The sequence below is a fragment of the Cynara cardunculus genome (genome assembly GCF_001531365.2).
Source record: "Cynara cardunculus var. scolymus isolate 2C chromosome LG 16, CcrdV1, whole genome shotgun sequence".
Classification (NCBI taxonomy): Eukaryota; Viridiplantae; Streptophyta; class Magnoliopsida; order Asterales; family Asteraceae; genus Cynara; species Cynara cardunculus.
The window spans coordinates 8,949,106-8,960,297 of NC_037543.1; positions in this window are offsets into that span (position 1 = coordinate 8,949,106).

Sequence of the window (11,192 nt, forward strand, 5' to 3'; positions counted from 1 at the left end):
AATGTCAATTTCATGTTTAAACGTCATATTATTCTAAGTTTCGGTTAACCAAATTTTAATGGTTACATTTGTATAAGAGTAGTTCAAAAATAAATATATTGATTACAATAGTTAATAATCAAAATTTTATGCATACACATTGTTATATCACCAAAAGGTTCTCCAAACAATCAAACAAATACTATAAATTCTTTTCAAAGTTAACAAACGAGTTTTACTCACCAACTGTACTCATTCTTGTCTTAGTATGGGAACATGTTCAGCATGTCATAAGGGTGTTTATCTAAACCTCCCACACAATACCGCAAAATGCGGTTTAGAAGTTCCATGTGCAGTTTGCGGTTTACGTTTTTACCAGACTGTACTATGCAGTGCGCTTTGTGGTTTTGAGTTATCCAATCGTGGTTCATGTAACAGCCTGAAATCTGGGAAGAACAACCAATTAAATTTTTTGACAATACATCAAATAGAGGATAAATCCTTTTCTATAAAGGGAAATTGACTCAAATGACCATTTCCCACGCCTAAAATTTTCTCCTAACCATTTCTCTCCCAGGTTTACCCAAATATCACTACTTCCGCAATATCCAGGTCCATAATATTAGCTAGGTTCGCAATACTAGCTAAAAAAAATTCAAATTCAACACAAATCTACAATTGCGACGGCCAAGTCCACAATTGCAATGGTAAACGGGTTGAACATCAATTTTTTTTCCTTTTAGCTAATATTGTGAACCTGGATATTGCGAAAGTAGTGACATTTGGGTTAACCCGAGAGAGAAATAGTTAAGAGACCAATTTGTGTGTGGAAAATGGTCATTCAAGTCAATTTCCCTTCTATAAATCTATACTTGTGTTATCTCGAATTTCAAATCTATATTTAACATCATCAATTGATAATTCCAACCTTACATAAAGATTAGGTCAAGGTCGGGTGTTAATAAAACCCAATAACGATCGTTATCTCCAAATGCGGAAGAGCGAATAGGTAAATCCTTCTCGTGCATCTTACTAGAACTCAACTCATCACGGTGTCACTAGTACCATTCTTCACAAGGACCTGATGCACATACTTACAAATAAAAAGGGTTAGGCATAACGCCTAGTGAGTCCAAACAATTTTCATCATAAATTATAAAACAGTACAACTGAAAGACTGCTTATTTAAAACATAGTTTCTTAAATAAAATGTATTTATCGTTAAAGCAACATCTTTTCAAAACCCACATTTTTCGTGATGAAAACTCTAAATCAAAATACCCATTCAATATGATTTCAAACCCCAACACTCATTCCAAAATGTAAATAAAAGTTTAATGTCCACCATTTTGGTTGATGCTTCAACTGGATGAATGCATGTCGCATTATTATCCATACAAAAGATGTATTCACAAAACTCCTAACACATGTCAATACGCATAAGGGCTCACTAGTCTGATCATCTCATCAAGTCTATTCGACTTGGTAATGTTGGTGAATTTATGTATATGAATTTGATGATTATTGCATATTTATTAAGATCAACGTAAGACATCTTATATTCTTTGTGCATATATAATATGGTTTCACGGAAGCTGCCATCAGAAGATACAATGGTAGCTAGCCATTGGTCTTTGACGGACGAGAAATGCATCTTATAGATGTGGTTAATGCATATCTTTATCAAGGATCTAATTCATAGATATACGTGAAAAGTACTAAATAACCTTACATTACCCAAGTCAAGTAACTCCAAACCACTAAGTGCATTCGCGATTAAATTGAAAAACTCACTCTATGGTTAGAAGCAATATGGACAGATGTTGTATACCATCTGAGTGAATACTTGGTTGGGAAGGGATAAAAATGATGAACCGTGCTCTTGCATTTTTATATCAAAATGTAACGTTCTCAAATGAAAACATCAAGGTAGGAGATAATTTTAACCGATAAAGCAAAACACACCAAAAAAATAGAGTTTAAAAGAAAATCACCCAACAACAGAGAATAGTAAAGCGTTTACAAAATGACAAATGAGGCAATAAAAAAACAACCTATAAATCTAAGCAATTCTATGCCTAGATTAAGCACGGTTGTTTCTACCAACTCCAAAAAAAACATCAAATCGACCAAGTAGTAACGCTCGAAGCATCAAGTGCTTTTACTCCAAAAAGACTTTAACCAACTACCTTCTTCTCAACCCTTTGATACCCCTCCGCTAAAGGGACCTGATAAGCAAGTCAATTCAAGAACGAGTGTTAGGCTTACGCCTAGTGAGTTCAATTAATAGAGTAAAAGTGCTATAAAAAAATCATTTTTTATTCAAAATGCAATTATATATAAAAAAATATCGATAACGCAACTTTAGACAGTGAAAGAGGGAATGTAAGTTCAAGTAATTCGTGGAGGAGTCAGAACATCCGAAGATGACGGGGGAGACCCGATTTACCGTTGATTGTGACAGAACATAAAGTAAGTCATAGATCAACATTTCAGAGCATCACTTACAGGTTATATACCATTGACATCAACCTAACCAGTCATGTAGTCGATCGTGATCTTAAGCTCTTTACCTCGAAAATTACATAATGATCTCAATGCCTATTTCCGAGTGGAGGTGAGAAGATAGATTTGGAAGTTACATAATGATCACAATGCCTAAATCCAAATCAGATAAATCTTCTTACAAGGTAAATAWATCAATTTTCGTACCCATATTCCATCATACTCCGGTAATATGACTAAAAGTGACGACTTATGCTTAAACTCATTCATTTAATAATAAATATTACACACGAGTTCTATAGTCATACATTATTTCCTTATTTCTAAGAAAGAGCCCCTCCTACGTATATTATGAGGGTTTTTAAGGTTTTAAGGCCATCAATCAAGGAGTGTGCGATCTAATTAGTGAATAACCATTTTTTTTTCTCATCAAACCAAAGCCAACGGAGTTTCCATGTAGCCACACTCTTGATCCATGATCCCATTCCATTCAAGTGAGTAATTTATAGAAGCTAAAGTATACGGCAAACCAATACCCTATCGCAACTATTAAAAGGTTTCATAAAAGAATGAGTGAACTCACTTTGTAGGATTTAGGAGAAATCCCAAAATATGAATTGTTGCTTGCTGTTGTTGTTTACTGAGTTACGTGGCGCAGCAGCGAAGTGTAGCACAACCGGCTGTTGTTTGGTCAAGAAGATGCAGAAAACGCAGCAGTTGCTGCTGTTTTGGCGAGGCAGCGAAGGGCAAACACAACAGACTGTTGTTTGGTCGAGAAGGCACAGAAGATACAACAGTTGCTGCTGTTTTGGCAAAGCAACGAAGGCAAAAATAGCAGACTGCTGTTTGGTCGGGAAGGCACAGAAGACGCAGCATATGTTGCTGTTTGGGCGCGGCGACAAAGGCAAAAACAGCAGACACAACAGTGGATAAGCAGATCACATCGGCTGTTGTTTAGCGAAACAGTTCAGCAACAGCGTAGAAGCCACTGCTGTTTGGCGAAGCAGTTCAGCAGTAGCACAGACGCGACTGCTGTTTTGGCGTAACACAACAGCGATTGCTGCAAGGAATGGCACGGCAATGTCAGCTGTCTAGCGGTCCAAGACACAGAACAGCCGGAGAAGGGTGCAGTCGGAAACTCGGCTGCAGGTAGGCGGGCACGGCTATGGAAATAGCCAAGTGAAGCTGAGGAATTCAAGCGACAAGGCTTGCAGAAACAGTCGGGTGAAGATTGAGAAAGTAGGTGTGGCCGGCGCTGAAATGGCCCTTCCCGGGTGTTGCCGATTCTTTCAAAGGCCAAGTTTAGAGGAAGCTCACCACACCCATCACTTCCTCTTGAACAGTAGTTGCTCAAACTTTTTGTTCCCCTCTTGAGTTCTCTTCTATGTACCTCCAGTGGAGAGGTCTCCATCTCCCAGGTGCAACTTTTAACCCTAAGCTACTTTCTCCACCTTCCTACCAAAAGATACAGTAGGTAAAGCCCCAAGGTCTAGAGGGGAAAATCTTCTAGTGTAAGGGAAAAGTCTAATGGTTTGGATAAAAATGTAGTGGGTAACACCCCCCCCCCTTTTTTTTTAAAAAAACTCTTTTCTATAACTCTTTCAAATCCAAAAGGCTTATAAAATGCCTTCCATTACCCCCCCTCCCTTTTTGAAAAAAATTAATAAGGTAATAGGGTCTAGACTTATATTATATATATATATATATAGGTATAGAGAACGCTAACCACGCAACCGAGACGGAGAAGGAAAATTTTCAGGTGTTACAATCCTCGTCACCTAGGATTAAATTTCGCCCTCGAAATTTCTCTTTTGTTCAAGCGAAGAGATGAGGGTAACGTCTCTTCAAGTCCTCTTCTACTTCCCAAGTTACGTTTGACCCTCGGTGATGCTTCCATTGAACTTTAACCATGACAATTTCTTTGTGCCTCAATACTTTGGTTTTCCTTTCCAAGATGGCTTCTGGTTCTTCAATACATCGGTTGTCCTTATCCACATGAATTTCCGAAAGTGGTATTTCACTTTCTTCTTCCGCCAAGCACTTACGTAGGTAACACACATGAAATGTGTTGTGTATTCTGGCCATATCAGGTGGTAGTTTTAATTTGTAAGCTTGAAGTCCTACTCTAGCCAGGACTTTAAACGGTCCAAGGAAACGGGGACTTAGCTTCCTACGCTTTCCGAAACGGATAATGCCTTTCCAAGGGGACACCTTTAGCATTACACGTTCGCCCACTTGGAATTCCATAGGTCGGCTCCTCTTGTCTGCGTAACTCTTTTGTCGATCTTGAGCCGCCTTTAAGCGTTTCCGAATACACTTCACCTTATCGGTCGTTTCTTGAACGATCTCGGGACCAGCAAACTGTTTCTCACCCGCTTCTAGCCAACACACTGGAGTTCTACATTTTCGTCCGTACAACGCCTCGAAAGGTGCCATTCCGATGCTGGAATGATAACTATTGTTGTAGGCGAACTCCACCAAGGGTAGGTGAGAATCCCAATTCCCGCCAAAGTCGATAACACATGATCTAAGCATGTCCTCTAGGGTTTGAATGGTTCGCTCACTTTGACCATCGGTTTAAGGATGGTTAGCCGTACTCAACTTCACCCTCGTTCACAACTCTTTTTGTAAGCCGCTCTAGAAATGGGAGGTGAATTGGCTATCTCGATCCGATACTATTGACAACGGTATACTGTGTCTTGAGACAACTTCATCGATGTATAACTTGGCAAGCTTCTCCATGGGCAATGTTTCACGCATTGCTAAGAAGTGAGCGCTCTTTGTCAGTCGATCAACCACTACCCAAATCGTGTCATGGACTCTTAAGGTCTTCGGTAGTTTGGTTATGAAATCTATCGTAATATGTTCCCACTTCCACTCGAGAATCTCCAAGGATTGGAGGCTACCATAAGGTCGTTGGTGCTATGCTTTCACTTGCAAACATGTCACGCACCTCTCTACGTAACGAGCCACATCCAGCTTCATAATAGGCCACCAATATGTCAATTTCAAATCCCGATACATCTTGGTGCTACCCGGATGAATGGAGTATTTAGACTTGTGTGCATCTTCTAGCAACAATTCACGATTTCCCCCAACCTTGGGTACCCATATACGTCCCTAAAACATCTTCAAGCCACGACCATCCTCCGTAAGAAGCAAGTGTTGTTTCATCATAACTTCACTCTTGAGGTTTTCTTCCAAAAGTGCTTCAGATTGTGCCACCTTGATCCGATTGATCAAACTGGATATTACATCAATCCTGGTAAGCACGGGTTTCGTCCCACTACTGTACTCCTTTCGGCTCAAAGCATCCGCCACTACATTCGCCTTACCCGAGTGGTATAACAATTCACAATCGTAGTCTTTGAGTAGCTCGAGCCAACGTCGTTGCCTCATGTTTAGTTCTTTTTGATCAAAAATGTACTTCATACTTTTGTGATTAGTGAAAAGCATGCACTTTGTACCATAGAGGTAATGACGCCAAAGCTTTAAGGCGAACACCACCGCTGCTAGCTCCAAATCGTGTGTGGGATAATTCTTCTTGTGATCCTTGAGTTGAATCGATGCGTATGCTATCACCTTTCCTTTTTGCATCAAGACTCAACCCAACCCCATTTTTGAAGCATCGCTGAAAACCACAAAATCTTCGGATCCTTTTGGCAATGAGAGAATTGGGGCTTCACATAATTTCCTTTGGAGAGTTCTAAAAGCATTATCCTACTTCTCTGTCCAGATAAACTTCACATTCTTCCTAGTCAATGCCGTTAAGGAAGAAGCGACTTTGGAGAAGTCTTGGATAAATCTCCTGTACTAACCCGCCAGCCCCAAGAAACTTCGAATCTCTAACGGGTTCTTTGGCGGTTCCCAATTCATTATCGCCTCGATATTGGATGGGTCTACCTTCACCCCATCTCGAGTGACAACGTGACCCAAGAATTGGACCTCTTTTAACCAAAAGTCACACTTGGAGAATTTTGCATACAATTTCTCTTTTCTTAACACTTCGAGAACTTCTCGAAGGTGTTGTTCATGATCCGACTCGTCCTTGGAATAGATGAGTATGTCGTCAATGAATACTATCACTGACTTATCAAGAAATGGCCGGCACACTCGGTTCATCAAGTCCATGAATATCGCCGGTGCATTCGTCAAACCGAAAGGCATGACCAAGAATTCATAGTGCCCGTAACGAGTTCTAAAAGTTGTCTTCGTCACATCATCTTCTTTCACTCGCACCTGGTGATACCCCGAACGAAGATCAATCTTTGAGAAGCAACTTGCTCCCTAAAGTTGGTCAAAAAGGTCGTCTATCCTAGGAAGAGGATATTTGTTCTTCACAGTTACCTTGTTGAGTTCTCTGTAATCAATACACATTCTCATGGTGCCGTCTTTCTTCTTTACAAATAAGACTGGAGCTCCCCACGGTGATGAACTCGGTCTAATAAATCCTTTCTCAAGAAGGTTTTGCAACTGAGACATCAACTCTTGCATCTCGGATGGTGCCAAACGGTAAGGGGCTCTGGCAATTGGAGCGGTTCCCGGGATAAGGTCGATTTGGAATTCCACCTGTCTATCGGGTGGTAGGCCGGGTAAGTCTTCAGGAAATACGTCAAGAAATTCATTAACCACTTTCACACCTTCGATTCTTCTTTCCTCTAGTTTGGTATCAATCACGAATGCAATGAACGAGGACCATCCCTTAGCTAGACACTTACGCGCCTTTGCCATGGATAAGAGTACTACATTTCTTTTTCTTCCTTCTCCGTAAATTAGCACTGTGTCCCCGTCTGGCAAAGGGATTTGGATCACCTTTTTTGAGCATAAGATCTCCGCTTGGTTCTCTACCAACCAGTCCATCCCAATTATGACATCGAATCTGCTTATAGTCATGGGTATGAGATCTACCCGAAATTCCCTTCCTTCAATTCCCAATACGCAACTTCTAACAATCTCACACACCAAAACTTGACTACCATTTGCTATCTCTATGATCAATGCATCTTCTAGGGTAGTAGGGGGCGTATGCAAGTGTTGATGGAATGTAGTGGACATAAAGGAACATGAAGCACCCGAATCAAAAAGTACGTGTGTAGGTACGGAGTTAATAAGGAACGTACCCGACATTATATCCGTTGATGCCTTAGCTTCTTCTCTTGACATTTGAAAGGCTCGACCGGTTGCTTTTGGGATACTCTCTTTCCTTCCTTGACTCTCTCCCGCTTTCAACTTCAGGCAATCATTCTTGAAGTGACCTGGCTCTCTGCAGCCGAAACAGATGGGTCCCTTGATTGGACACTCATTTCGTGTATAGCCCGCCTTCCAGCACTTAAAGCATTTCACGGGAGTAGGGTTGGTGATGCACGGGCCGTGATGTTTACTCGTGATGTTTACTGCGGCACTTGAAACACCACCTAGTTTCGTGTCTAGGATAAGCTCCATGATTATTGTTGTTGGAATGGGTTGGCCTCTTGGAATGTGCATATTGACCTTCCCACTTTCTCTTCTCACTACCTGTGATTTTCTCTTCTTTCCCTTTAGCATAAAATGATTCCATGACTTTTGCCTCTTCGATCGTCTCCCTAAGAGTGGAGGCTCTGGAGTTTTGGACCATCACCATCTTGTCTACAGGCAACCCTTTAAGGTAGGCTTTCATCCTTTCCTTCTCTGTTGGGGCCTCGTGCCCCACTAAATTTAACTTTTCCTTAAAGAGTCGAGTGTAGTCTCTTACCGACAAATTTTCTTTCTTTAAGGTTCGGAACTCTTCTTCAATGCAATCCATCTCTTGTTCATTGCAATATTCCTCCATCACTTTCTCTCTGAATGTGGCCCAACTCATCTTGGCCAATTCTATGACTTCCATGGTTGAGATGGCAATATTCCGCCAGGTAAGGGCTGCACCCCTTAGCATTTGTGAGCCAAACTTCACTTTTTTCCCCTCCTCGCAGTCACAAGCCCGGAAGGCTTGTTCGATCTCTCGAAGCCAATTCATGCACGCCACAGGATCATCCGACCCCATGAATTCCGGTGGTTTGCAACATAGAAAGGTCTTGTAAGAGCAAACTCTACCCACTTGTCTCGCCTCAATCGTCACTAACTCCTGGGTTGGGATTCCATTCCCGGTACCCCCAGATCTTCCAATAGTTATATTCTCGACAACTGCCTCATGTTTACGGTTGTTAGCATCTCTATCCTTCAACAACTTCATAAAGAACTCTTGTTGTTGGGCCATAGCTCGGTTCATAGCGTTCATCATGGTGCCCATCATTCTTGATTCCGGGGTTTCTTCTTCCATTACGGGGTTAGTGGTGGCAAGGTCGACTTGGGGAACATGGTCAACTCCACCGCCCAAGGTGTTTTGTCTAGAATGAACCCTTGCGATGGTGGTTCGTGGCGGTTGATCCATAGTAGATTCAGTCACCGCATGTCCTTCCAGTGAGGTATCCCGTCTACTTCGAGTATTCACCATTTTAGTCTGCCATACAAGTGAGTAAGGATAAAAAGTTAGGATTGGGAGATACAGAACTAACATAATACGTACCGATACATTCATAAATCCTTGCAATAACAGTAAGTTCAAGCACGCTTATGTAACAACATACTCAAAATAGCATTAGCTAAGTGAAATTTCGAATAGGTTATATATAAGGATCCTCAACACCGTCGTCGTAATTCATGAATCATGTATCTTAGTTGACTCCAAGGCTCTCCTATCTTAAAAGTTTCTACCCACGTCTCACGGTTAACACTTACAGTCTCAGCTTAAGTCTAGGTGTCTTAGTTCCTTACCTAGTTCGCTTAAACTAGCGTTTTGATACCAACTTGTAACGTTCTCAAAAGAAAACATCAAGATAGGAGATAATTTTAACAGATAAAGCAAAACACACCAAAAAAATAGAGTTTAAAAGAAAATCACCCAACAACAGGGAATAGTAAAACGTTTACAAAATGATAAATGAGGCGATAAAAAAAAACAACCTATAAATCTAAACAATTCTATGCCTAGATTAAGCACGGTTGTTTCTACCAACTCCAAAAAAAAACATGAAATCAACCAAGTAGTAACGCTCGAAGCATCAAGTGCTTTTACTCCAAAAAGACTTTAACCAACTACCTTCTTCTCAACCCTTTGATACCCCTCCGCTAAAAGGACCTGATAAACAAGTCAATTCAAGAACGAGTGTTAGGCTTACGCCTAGTGAGTTCAATTAATAGAGTAAAAGTGCTATAAAAAATCATTTTTTTTATTCAAAATGCAATTATATATAAAAAAATATCGGTAACGCAACTTTAGACAGTGAAAGAGGGAATGTAAGTCCAAGTAATTCGTGGAGGAGTCAGAACATCCGAAGATGACGGGGGAGACCCGATTTACCGTTGATTGTGACGGAACACAAAGTAAGTCATAGATCAATGTTTCAGAGCATCACTTACAGGTTATACACCATTGACATCAACCTAACCAGTCATGAAGTCGGTCGTGATCCTAAGCTCTTTATCTCGGAAATTACATAATGATCTCAATGCCTATTTCCGAGTGGAGGTGAGAAGATAGATTTGGAAGTTACATAATGATCACAATGCCTAAATCCAAATCAGATAAATCTTCTTACAAGGTAAATATATCAATTTTCGTACCCATATTCCATCATACTCCGGTAATATGACTAAAAGTGACGACTTATGCTTAAACTCATTCATTTAACAATAAATATTACACGCGAGTTCTATAGTCATACATTATTTCTTTATTTCTAAGAAAGAGCCCCTCCTACGTATATTATGAGGGTTTTTAAGGTTTCAAGGCCATCAATACAAGAAGTGTGCGATCTAATTAGTGAATAACCATTTTTTTTCCTCATCAAACCAACGCCAACGGAGTTTTCATGTAGCCACACTCTTGATCCATGATCCCGTTCCATTCAAGTGAGTAATTTATAGGAGCTAAAGTATACGGCAAACCAATACCATATCGCAACTATTAAAAGGTTTTATAAAAGAATGAGTGAACTCACCTTGTAGGATTTAGGAGAAATCCCAAAATCAGAATTGTTGCTTGTTGTTGTTGTTTACTGAGTTACGTGGCGCAGCAGCGAAGTGTATCACAGCCAGCTGCTGTTTGGTCAAGAAGACGCAGAGAACGTAGCAGTTGCTGCTGTTTTGGCGAGGCAATGAAGGGCAAACACAGCAGACTGCTGTTTGGTTGAGAAGGCACAGAAGACGCAGCAGTTGCTGCTATTTTGGCGAAGCAGCGAAGGCAAAAACAGCAAACTACTGTTTGGTCGGGAAGGCACAAAAGACGCAGCAGATGCTGCTGTTTGGGTGCGGCAACGAAGGCAAAAACAGCAGACACAGCAGTGGATAAGCAGATCACATCGGCTGCTGTTTGGCGAAGCAGTTCAGCAACAGCGCAGACGCGACTGCTGTTTGGCGAAGCAGTTCAGCAACAGCGCAGCACGACTGCTGTTTTGGCGCAACACAGCAGTGATTGCTGCGAGGAATGGCATGACAGTGTCAGCTGTCTAGCGGTCCAAGACACGGAACAGCCGGAGAAGGGTGCAGTCGGAAACTCGGCTGCAGGTAGGCGGGCACGGCTGTGGAAAAAGCCAAGTGAAGCTGAGGAATTCAGACGACAAGGCTTGCAGAAACAGTCAGGTGAAGATTGAGAAAGTAGGTGTGGCCGGCGCTGAAATGGCCCTTCCCGGGTG